This window comes from Danio aesculapii, chromosome 24 (genome assembly GCF_903798145.1).
Source record: "Danio aesculapii chromosome 24, fDanAes4.1, whole genome shotgun sequence".
Taxonomy (NCBI): domain Eukaryota; kingdom Metazoa; phylum Chordata; class Actinopteri; order Cypriniformes; family Danionidae; genus Danio; species Danio aesculapii.
In genome coordinates this window covers 23464932-23477626 of record NC_079458.1, presented here as the reverse complement: position 1 = coordinate 23477626, position 12695 = coordinate 23464932, and the positions used below count along the sequence as shown (strand labels likewise).

The 12695-nt window shown below is 34.6% G+C and overlaps 1 protein-coding gene across 2 annotated transcripts in view; it reads left to right on the top strand.

The window, feature by feature from the left end:
• Positions 1-12695, top strand: part of tpk1 (thiamin pyrophosphokinase 1) — a 136053-nt gene that overhangs the window by 51963 nt on the left and 71395 nt on the right. The gene's annotated exons all lie outside the window — the stretch shown is intronic.

The window sequence follows — 12695 nt, the reverse complement described above, 5'->3', positions numbered from 1 at the left end:
TTTTTAATGAGTTGTTGAATAATTCACGTTTTTAAATAAATTTGTAGAATCAGCATCTGAATCAGCCAAATAAAATAAAATTAAATCACTTTTACTGTTACATCTTCAGCAGCACGTGCACTATGATGAGTGAAAACCTTAGGTGCTGGCTCCAGACAGTGCAAAATACAACGACATACTCCAAAAAAAGTATGTAAAAGACAATAAATATGTGAAAGGCAAAAAATATGTCAAGAAAAACACACATTACACTCATGTAGACACAGATAGACAAGTACACGGTCAAAAAGGTGTACACACTGTTTGACTGTTGGTGGAAAATTATTGTAGGCACTGTTGTTTTAAATAAGGATTTGATTAAAGTGCTACATCTTGAATCTCTGACGTCTCCATGAAAGGGCTGTATACATTGCAATATTTTGTTTCACTGCGATGTGAATATAATTTCACCAGATGATTTGAATATTTTTATTTGGAAAGATTTAACTTTAATCTAGATTGAATAAACATATCAGATCTATTTCTGTGCAGTGCATCTGCATATAATAGAATAAAATACAAGCATATTTAAATAAAACAGAGCAAAAATAAAAGTGAAATAAACAGCGCTTTTTGGTTTCCAGGGGAGTCTAACAGTGTTCAAATATAGAAATTGAACAGTCAAACGTAAAATAACATGGTCATCATTGTATAAACTGAAATTTCACATGTCCAGCACAGATAAAAAAAAAAAAATCCAGTTCACAATTACTTTTTATGTTGAAAAAAAAAAAACGTCATTGTGTGTCTGTGTGTGTGTGTGTGTGTTTGTTTTTACCAAATCAGTGACATCATTTGTGAATTTGGAAGTTGAAGAGGTTTTTTTAACAGATTAACAGATTAACAGATTTATGCAAAAAAAAAAAAATAATAATAATAATAATAATAATCATGAATTTTTACTGCAGTTTAATTTAGTGGGTGTTTTCATCCCTAACATAACAAACGGGTAGTAAATCTGAACAGTGCACAAGAGTTCAATATCCTATGAGAGCAATGAATGGTTATTTTGTCAAAGTTAACCTGTGACTTGAAGATTTACTCATCTGTTGGCATTTATTCAAAATTTATCAAAAATATTGAACAAAACCGTGTTACCAGTCACGCCTGAGTATTTGTCAATAACAGAGGGGAAGAAAAGTTCAGAAAAGAGTACAAGAATGTGTCAAAGTATATGCTGGGCCTTTTTCTTCAGATTCCAGAGTTTTTGTTGTTTTATTAGAGGACACCTTTTAAGTCTGAGTAAAATCCATCCCTACAAATGCTGTATTTAAATATTTCTGTTGTGTCGCATCTTTTGCAACATAGCCTGTCAAATGTCTCGTCACTGTAATCTTGTCACATTGCATGTTGTTAGGACATGGTGTTACAATGTAACCTGCTTAGCTAATGTTTACGTTTGTAATATTTTCATCATTTGTTAATTAAAAAAACACCTAATGTGACAATATAATTGGGTAAACTGGCAGTGGGCAGGTTATAGAGGCCAAAACAATGACAGACATTCTGACACGGAAAGCACATTTCAAAGGAGAATAACTGACTTTAGCATTGTTTTTTAGATAAAGAAGTATGTTCACTTGGCATGTTTCTTAAATACCTGCAAACATAATATGGTATTTTTATGCTTTAGAAGAGTTAAAAAACAACTTTATTTGTGGTCTGTTTCTTATGCAGAGTTTCAGATGAGTTCTCCATTTGTTTTTACACTGCTCAAAAGACATCTGGTTAAATAAATTATGAAAAATTTATAATATTAATCTTGACCACAACCTTCAGTGTGCACCTAATTATACTTGCAAATCAGACTGCACATAAAATAAACATGTTTGAAAATTAACTTATAACTGTGACTTAGTGTAAACCGACACGTGTTTAAAACCAATACAGGTTTAATATGTAATAAAACAGAGTCTGACAAATTTCTTGTCACTGTGATCCTGTCACATTGCATGTTGTTAGGACATGGTGTTACAATGTAACCGATTCAGCTATTGTTTAGATTTGTAATATTTATATGATTTGCTAATTAAAAAAAACACCTGATGTGACTATATAATTGGGTTAACTGGCAGTAGGCAGGTTAGAGACCCAAACAATGACAGACATTCTGACACGGAAAGCACATTTCAAGGAAGAATAAATGACTTTAGCATTGTGTTTCAGATGTGCACTTAGCATGTTTCTTAAATATCTGCAAACATTATGGTATTTTTATGCTTTAGAAGTGTTAAAAGCCGATATACAGCACCAATTTCATTTTGGTCTGTTTTTTATGCCGAGTTTCAAATGAGTTCTCCATTTGCTTTTACACTGCTCAAAAGACATTTGGTTAAATGCATTATGAAATAGAGTGAAATGTCCCTTTAAGTGAAAAAAGGTTGTCTTGACCAAAAGCTTCAGTGTGCACCTAATTATACTTGCAAATCAGACAGCACATTGTGGCATCCAGTTGTTTTACCTTATTTGTGAGCAAAAGCTGATTGCTTTAGAGCAGCGGTTTTGCATTCCCAGAAGTCTTTTTGATGCAGGACCAGAACACATTTCATATGTCTGGCAGACCTCTGGCCTTGCCTAATTACATGCATCCACAGTGATTATTCATTTTTAATCTGCCTGCGCAAACAAGAGCTGACAGGGAAGCAAATCTTCAGAGGAGCTGGTGCCCAGATCAAGACATATCCTGTTATTATCTCGCTGTGCCTTAAATGTAATTACTGCACTTGACCTTTCCCGGTACACTTTGATTAGTTTAGAAAGCTCAGCTTTATTTGAACTGGAGAAGAGAACACACTTTTGCAGAGCTCATGAAACATACCACACTTTATTCTGCCATTTGCAGATGATATCAGCCATTATTATAAAATAGGTTTCTATTCTCATACTTGCTATTATCAGCAGCGATTGCTAGGGTATCCAATGATCAGGTATTTAAATAAGTGTAAGACTGAACAATAAAAAAAAAAAAACATTTCTCTTGCAGTTTTTCTTAGTCGCTTTGATACATTTCTCAGATCAGAACTGATCATAATTTTCAGATTGACCTGTTCAATCTTCTCATCGTGTCACTTGTGCACATCAAAAAAGCAGCTTCTCATTTTTTTGAACAAGTTGCAAATGATTTTGTACATTCATGCAAATGATTGTGTAAAAGTCTCTACTGTTTTCTACATTATCAGTTGCTTATGTTATGTTGATCAAAATGTATTATGGTGTCTCTTTCTGAATAGTCTCATCCCCACATTTAGGCATTAGTTCAAAGTAGGGATGCTCATTTCAGATAATTTTGCCAACCTACAACCGCCGAATATTAACGATTAACTGGTCAGATTAATAAAAAAAATTGTATTTAATTAAAAAATATATATATTAACGTGTTTATTTTGTGTGACACATTTAATATTGCATTTTACAATACTGATTTCTTCTAACATGCGAACAGCAGAACATAACCGAACATCTTCACGCACATGCATTGTTTTCAACAGCACAGAAATAAAGAATAATCTAAATAAAAAGAATAAAATAAATAGGCCTGCCTGAGATATTTATAACTTAAATGATAATTTAGATTACAAAACAAAAAAACACTGACTGAATCCTTTTTAAGAACCTGCATATGCTGTTTGTCAAATCATGTTGTTTTTTTTTCTTTCATCAAATAAAAAAAATCAGGCTAATTCAAATCAATCGCTCCACAGAAAATATGCATTTAATTAATTTTCCGCTGTTATTCTTATATCACAAAACCTCTGTCAACATTTTTAATAAAAGTCATTAGATTAAAGAATATGACTTGTTTCTTTTGTCTCTCTCGCAGTTCATGTGTGTGCGAACAGCGTGTGATGAAAGACAATGACAATGAACCTTAAGGCTCATATGTTGACTTTTTGTTTAACAATTTTGTTGTTTACATATGATATTGCATTCATTTACATACATGTTTAATAAGCTGTAAAATGAAAGCTTCAGTTTGGTGCGGAGTTATCATTACGCAAAAATCAAGAAAATCTTTGGATTTGTTTGATTCGTAGATTATGTTGGCTATTTTAAAAATTGATATTATATAAGAACTATTAATAACTGTAATTTTCCAAATGGAAAAAGGTTTGGAAAAATTCTTCTTTCATTTAGCTTCTTTGACAAAATATGTCTGTTGGCACGTGTGGTTACACGTGTTACCGCCCCAAAAGTTGACAAATATTTGTTGCACATTTAGGGGCTGATCACACCGTACGCGCTTTTTGCGTTGAGAGGAGCCTGTTTTGAATGGTTTACTAATGGCCGCTGCTTATGCGCCTGTGCGCCTCGCGTTTTAACTGCATGCTTGCATTTTTGCCCTTGTACACCGTGCGCTCGCAATTGACAAAAAATTGGTTATAAACGCATGGTTAACGGTTAATCAGTTATTTTGAGCAACCCTAGTTCAAAGCATAAGTCTTTACATGCAAAATGGTTGAAAAAGTTGTCATAGTTTCTCTCACAACCTGATGCGGAGAGGCTTATCAATGCTTTTATCACATCACGTCTTGATTTCTGTAATTCACTTTTTGGGGGTTTAGCTACAAGTTCTCTCAGAAGATTCTAATATATTCAAAATTCCCCTGCACGGGTTCTGACACTCACATCATCATGCCACCTTATTACTCCTGTACTTCAACAACTACACTGGCTTCCTATTAAGTCACAGATTGACTTTAAGACCTTGATTTTATCCACGCTGTAAACTCAAGACCATGGGCTTTCTCATACAGTGCACCTAAGCTGTGGACTGGTCTACCCATCAGCATTAGGAATGCCGCTTCTCTGGACTGTTTTAAGAAACTTCTTAAGACTCACCTTTTTAGCATTGCTTTTAACTTAGATTAATTATTTTGTTAACTTTTTTACTCTATCTTATGGTTCATATTTTTATTGTTTTGTTGTTTATTTTTATTGTCATTCTGTTTCTGCTATTGTTAGTATTTTGCCTTGTAGTGCTTTGAGTCTAAGAAAAGTGCATTACAAATAAAATGTATTGTTATTATTATATTTGGTAATAATGTGTTTTTCTATACATTTCCATTTTTTTCTAAGTTTTTTTCAATTGGTAAATCGCTCCCAGATTAATCTTCAGTCTCTTGCAATGAAACTCCCACATACACCAAAGTGTAACCTGCAATTTACAATAAAAAGTTTCTAAATTCTAAATTGTAATCAAAACTGTAGCCATAGTTTACATCAGAACATCTCTCTAGAGTACACTGTTATATTGACAATATGACTAATCGCATTGACTGCCTTCAGGACTTGTGTTCTGATGGCACTGACATGTTCATTGATACAGATATTTATTTTTGAGAGATGAACTAAAGATTAAATTAAAGATTAAAGGCAGGTAATCCATGTTGTTTTGCTATTTGTACGTGTTGATTTGAGAAATGCACATACTCTTTTGCAAATTTCAAGGATGATTTAAGAAATATACCAAAGCAGCTGAAAAAAACAGTATAATTCATTCAAAAATAAAATTTTATTCTACGTGGTTCTAAACATTTATGAGCTTCTTTATACTGTTGAACACAATAGAAGATATTTGGAAGAAACCTAAAGACCATTTCCATTTCCATTTCTTCATTAATTCATTTTCCTTATGATTATCAGGGGTTGCCACAGCAGAATGAACCGGTAACTATTCCAGCATATTTTTTACGCAGTGGATGCCCTTCCAGCCCCAACCCAGTACTGGGAAACACCAATACACTCTCACATTCACGCACGCACTCATACACTATGACCAATTTTGTTTACCTAATTCATCAAAAGCACATGTCTTTGGACTGTGGAGAAAACCGGAGCACCCGTGGAACACCATGCCACCCCTTTGACATCCATAGTAGGAAAAATAAATACTATGGAAGTCATTAATTACAGGTTTCCAGCTTTCTCCAAAAAAATCTTCTTTTGTGTTCTACACAATAAAGAAACTCAGACAGGTTATTAACGTGAAGATTGAGTAAATGACAGAATTTGGTTGAATGATCCTTGTTCTGTTCTTTTATATTTAGCTTGATGTGAGAACAGCTCTGTGAAAAAAAATGTAATCACTTTTATATGATTTTCACATAGCAATTATTTTATGAATTTATAAATTATTTAAATTTTTGTGACTAGCTTGTATAAATCTAAAGCAATAACCTGTTAAAGAAGTTTAAAAAGAAATTGTTAAATTTATTTATCTTTTGACCATCTAAGATGTGACTTTTAGCTGAAACTGTGTTCATTGGTAATTCATAAAATGCTTCTCAATGGCTATCAGACACTAATCATATACAGACAAAACAAAAATAATACCAGTGGCTCATGATGATACATTCAGGTCTTATAAAGGGAAATGATCAATCTGTGCAAAAACAAAATATTTTTACAACTCTATTACTTTTACAGTTTTGACAAATAATCCCGAGTACATTCACAATAGTCTGAAGCTTTGATAAATACATAATCACCTCTCGTGTATCCTAGATAAGGGGTTCCCAAACTTTTCAGCTTCAACCACCAAAATAACAATTCCAGTGACTCGCGGCAATCCTCTGAGGTGGTTATAAACATACAGACATTGAACATAACTGTGCACACACACACCGGCAGGCCTGTATAAGCAAACATGGTCATATTGACAACACAAAAAAAGTGCAACAGTCTAAAAACCATATTTTTTATAATCATTTATTTTTTTAATTTAATATTAACCTTCTATAATGACAATAGTGGGCACAATGTTTACAGCACAAGTCTATTCTTGGTTTAATTTTGGAGATCATCCTCCATGTTCAGTTGTGGCCTTTATTTTTAATGTACATGAGTGCCATAAAGGTGTCAAAGTTTAACATGGTGCCATAAAATCAATCTACTGCAGCTGACACTGTTACTGTGTGGTTAATCTAAAGTAAACACGTTGTGTTTGCAATCCAATGGAAAAAGAAAATCGAGAGGCTAATGGCTTTTTATTTGCATGTTGCTGTTTTTTATGTAACTATTAAATACTATTTTACATTCTCTAGGTTATGGATCAAATATGATCATTCCTATAGTTAAATAAAATGTATTTGGTTTTTGTAAATCACCAAGTGACCCCCACCGCTTGGTGATTTCCAAAAGTCATATACATTTTATTAAACTATTAGAATTACTATAATTTAACCATAACCCACAGAAGATAAAAGTAGTAGTTTTTAATAGTAAAAAACAACAACATACAAATGAGAAGCCATCCGCATTTTGAATAATTTTCATGATAGGATTGGTGCATTTATGATAGATTAACAACACAGCAATAGTGTCAGCTGCAGCAGATTGATTTTATAACACCAGGTTAAACTTTCTGACACCTTTATGGCAATCAAATACATTAAAAATAAAAACAGGCCACAACTGAACATTGGGAATCATCTCTGAGAGGACTCCAAAATTAAACCATGAATAGACTTGTGCTGAAAACATTCTGTCCACCAGTCTCATTAGCTGATGTTAATATTAAATTTAATTAATAAATGACTATAAAAATGACAGTTGTTAGACTGTTGCACTTTTTTTTTTGTTGTTAATTTGCTCATGTTTATATAGGCCTGTTATTGTGTCGCAACGTTTGTATATTTATGAGCACCACTGAAGAATTTGGGGATCAAGAGTCAATGGCATTGTTAATTTAGGGGTCGTGGGCTGAAGAGTTTGGGAACCCCTGCCCTGGATGACCTGAAAGTAAAAATATTTCCAGCAGATTTTTATTTTAAGGTAAACTATATCTTTTTTTCGGTTTGTACTAGTGACATTGTGGCTATACATATAATGAATTTTAAGTTCAGCATGCTCACTCAAGCACAGAGTACGTCATCTATAAATGCACAGTAAAGTACAGTACTTCAGCTCAGTACATGTTGTGCGGCTGCAGTCATTCCAAAGTACTTGTGTGACCTTTGCTGATTATGAAGGAGTCGAAAATGAACTCTGAGGCATAATCAAAAGCTGATCGTCTGTTCAGATGATCCACTCAGGAGGGGCGGCTTTATGATTTCACCAGCCTGTCTGTAATGAAGCAACAGCTGAAGAGGTCTCTTGATATTCTGAGGGGTGTGTGAAACTGCCAGGCAGAAAGCAGGCGATCTGTTATTTAAGTCCTGAGTGGGCTTATTGACGTAAAAAAAAGAGCGAAATTTGTGCTGTGCGAAATGAAGCCAATGCAAAGCCCCCTTGTTTGATGAACAGTCACATAATTTATTAGCAACGAGAAGCTGCATCAAGACGCAAGACGTTTAAAGATTTGTGCATCGTTTTGTTCTTGAATGTCACTTGGGAGCCCAATTTCCACCTCCCCACATCCTTATTGATGTTATTTTAGAGTGTGTAACAAGGCAAAAACAAGAAAGCCGCAGCAATAACTGTGATCTTGTCTGTCTGTCTTGTCTCTTTGGACTGTGACAAACCGAATAAAACATCTGATTCGACAGGGTGTCTATTCTCTAGATCTCCCATTGGCGTTGGTCTTGACCTTCTGGAATTACTTCAATTCTTAATTCTAATTTTCTCAGTGCTGGCCCAAATCGAGTTCTTTTCCAACGAGGTATAGTCCCTGCGTTACGATTAACTTTAAGTGACACTTTAATTTGAATGTAAAAGAGGTGTATTTTGCCTCCAATTTGAGCTCGGCGGTGGGAAGAACTGTTTTGCTGATAAAATGTCAAAAGGAAAGGTTTCATTTAGCTTCACCTTAATGTGGCCGCAGAACTGTCACTGCTGAGGGTTATTTATGGTTGACTGTTTAACTGGGATTCTGCTGGAAAGCACACAACGGGAAACTTAAAAACGCGTTTGTTGCTTTGAATTGCTTTTCTCGCACATTGAACCTTGAATCGGTGCCAGAAGTGTTCTTGATGATGCAGCTTTTTGGCAGAAAGATTAATAGACCATCATAAAACAATTATTAGAGGCACAAATTATATAACCATGTTAAATCTTTAGGTAGAAAATGCTTGATCGCTACTTATTATTTGGTAAAGGTGAAACACTGAATTTGCAATGGAAAATAGGATTGATTTTTCATAGCCTGAAACCTGACCAAAATGTATTTGTGTTAGTAAAATACATTTAGAATGGCTGGAGTATTTAGATGCCTGAATAAAGAGCTTGTTTCAGTATTTCAATAACAACACTTGTAGTCAGCAGTGTAGTTTGATGAATGAAATTAGTGACTTTTGTGAGTCTTTTTTTAGTTGGGTTTTTGTTGTTATTTTAGTGAAACAAAGACTGCAATCAGTGTAGACTGATTTCAGTATGAATCAATTCCTTTGTGATTTTTCAGTGTCAGTGCTTTTTTCATTCAGTTGAACAAACACAGCTCAGCCAGTGTAGTCTAGTTTCCAAACAAATTAATCTTGTGATTGCACAAGACTGTGGTCGCAAATACTATCGGCCCCATCATACTCTTGGCGCAATAAGGCGCAAGATGTGTTTGGCGGGATTTGTTGCTATTTTCAGACCAGCCCAGCTCTAATTTTCCCGTTTTTCACCACATTGTTTAAATGGCAAATCCATTTGTGCCACTTTGTGGACTCATGGGCGTGCTGGTCTAAAAAGGAGGTGTGTTAAGGCGCATTGTTGGCGGGTTGCTATTTTGAGAAACTGAAATAGACTGCGCTATAGACTAACTTAATAGACTAACTGAAGGCTGGTCTAAAGTCTAGGGCAGAGTGTATTAGTTATGTGCCTATGTGAGTCCAAATGATTACACATTGCTTAATACACGCAGGATGTACAGCAATACACAAATATCTTTACATATGAAAACAATAAAAAAAATGATGTTACAAAAGTTATTATTTTCTACATAAATATAAAAACAACTGCCTCCATGCCTCATCTTGGGGGTCTTTTTTCAGTTTGTTCATCACAATTTGCATTTGTATAATGTTATTATTGTTAGCAGCATTATTTATTATATGCATATTTCTATTTGTTTTAATAAAAACAAGTTTAGATTTGTCCACCTGTCGGGTTTTGGAGATGTGGATCACCATATCTGGCATAAGAATATGATGTGTGTTTAGATGTAACTCCAATTAGAACTGAATTTAGAAATAGTTTTGAAGCAAATCTTTGCGCTCAACAAGCAAAATTAAATATGTAGGCTAATGAATGTCTTCAGTGGATTGCATCGGCTACAACACTGTTTCCTTATCCACGAAAGTAAAGGAGTAAAGTAGAGTAAAAGTAAAATAAAGACAAAGAGGCAGAATGGAGTAGGCTCGTTTTTTATCCTCATGCTGCAGATGGTCTGTTTAACTATTTTCTTACAAAGTCCATCATGTAAATAGCAAATGTGTCGTGGTGCGACGCAACTGACTCTTAAAGGGAATGGGAGATGAGACTCGGATTGATTTAATGCATGTTATGCTCAAAACACACCCACAACTCATTAAGAGAATAAGCACAACCCTGTTAGACCATGCACCAGGCCACAAAGCATCTTTTTCCGTGCTTAAAATAGCAAAAGTGGATTCTGACACACCCTTAATGCTTTGTGCTAATGCCCTTTAGACTATGCGCCTATATCATTAAAATAGAGCCCTAAGGCTGTGCCCAAAATCGCATACTTCCATACTATATAGTATGCTAAAAACATTATGTGATCCAAGTAGTATGTGCAAATTCATGGAATTCTAAAAATAGTGTCTTAGGAGTACCCCGATGACTACTTTCAGTGAATTTCTGAAGAGTGCATCCAATGGACACTACACTATCCCATTATTCTTCATGAGTGAAATTATGAATGGGAGTGAAGCAACGCAACTGACGTGGGTAGGTCACGTGATCATGACAAAATGTGATTTTTCAATGATACTACTCACATTATAGAACATACTATTCTAATGGTTGAGTTGTAAATTCAAATTCAAATGAATTCAAGTGCTACTCAAGTGCCTACTGAGTAGAAGGTGATTTTGGATGGAGCCTATATTTTAGTTCTGAAGTGAGCAACTGTTTTGAGTAAGTCCATTTTAGTGAACCAAACAGATTGAATAGTGAATCAAACAGTCAAACTGGTGCAATTTGATGTTCAAATGAATCAAACCCATGCAGCGCAACATGGAGGCTCTATGGAGGTCAGAACTTTTTACTGAAATAAAAAGATTCAGGGCACCCAGTAGTTACATTCACAAACAAATGACTTCAAAGAGACTATTTGTTTTTGTGAATCAAATATGGTGTAACCAGGTGTGCAGTCTGTTGTTTTAATGAATGACAGAAAACCATAAATCACAAAATTTGTCACACTGTTAATTATTGATAGTTATTGATAGAATTGAATTGAACTTTTTACAGCGGGGAAAATAAGTATTGAACACGTCACCATTTTTCTCAGAAAACATATTTCTAAAAGTGCCGTTGACTTGAAATTTTCCCCAGATGTTGAACCAAAGAAATCCATATATGCAAAGAAACCAAATCTGATTTACAAGTTAAATTATGCATAATAAAATGAATGAAATGACACAGGGGGAAAGTATTGAACACATGAAGAAAGGGAGGTTTAGAAAGGCAGTGAAAACCCAGACAGCAGCTGAAATCTCTCAGTAGTTCTTCAGCAACCCTCTGCCCTTCCTCATTGTAAATTCAATATCATCTGCTTCAGCTCAACATCTAGATTAGCAGGATGATGAAGATGATACCAGGGTGGACATTTCAGCAAGACAATGATCCAAAACACAGCCAAGGAAACTCTCAAATGCTTTAAGAGAAATAAAATCAAGCTGCAGAATGCAAATATCTTAAATCCAATATAAAAATATGAATTAAAGATCAGATTTGATAGACGAGACAAACAGAACCATCAAGATTTTTACACTGTGTTAAAGTCTGTGAAAAACTCACACCTGAGCATTCTCCATGTCAGAGATCTATTTCAATAGTTCAGTGCTTTCTCCTTGGGCCTTTTCAATATTATTACACATAACTCATTTTTCAGAATTTTTTGTTTTTGTTTGTTTGGTTTTATTTTTATATTTTTATTGTTTGGGTTTTTACCAAAATCTGGTTTGATTCCATGTCAACAGCTCCTTTAGAAAAATTGTTCCCAGGAAAGTACATGACGTGTTTAATACTTATTTTTCCTTCTGTAAGTGTACATTTTTTTGGTATTCTTGTTTAATTAAAAGTTTAACAATTGGTATCCATTCATGCTGCCTTAAATAACAGTCGTTTGAAATCTATTTTTCAAAAAAGTCCCAAGTTAAAACTATTTGAAAATATGCTCATTTGCAATTTCAATTGCCTTAACACGCTTATAGTGTAAGTTTAATGTCAATGAGCTGTTCTTATTCTTTTCTCCCCACAAAACCTGTTTTTAACACAGCTACAGTTGTTCTCCTCGTCGGGTCTCAGATTCATCCGTGAGATGAAGATAGTGCTCCTGTAATCCACTGCAGTGTTACTCTTAAACCAGCTCGGCAGCACATCTCTGCTCATTCAGCGGCGACATGCACCACCCAGCAGAGCGTGAAATCGTAACATCAAGTCTTTATGCTTTAATGCCTACCGATACCCACGCTGCCTTTCTGCTCTTAGGAAATAAAACGAAAAAAGCCACGACATGATCCGCCTTTCTCAAAAAAGAATACTCT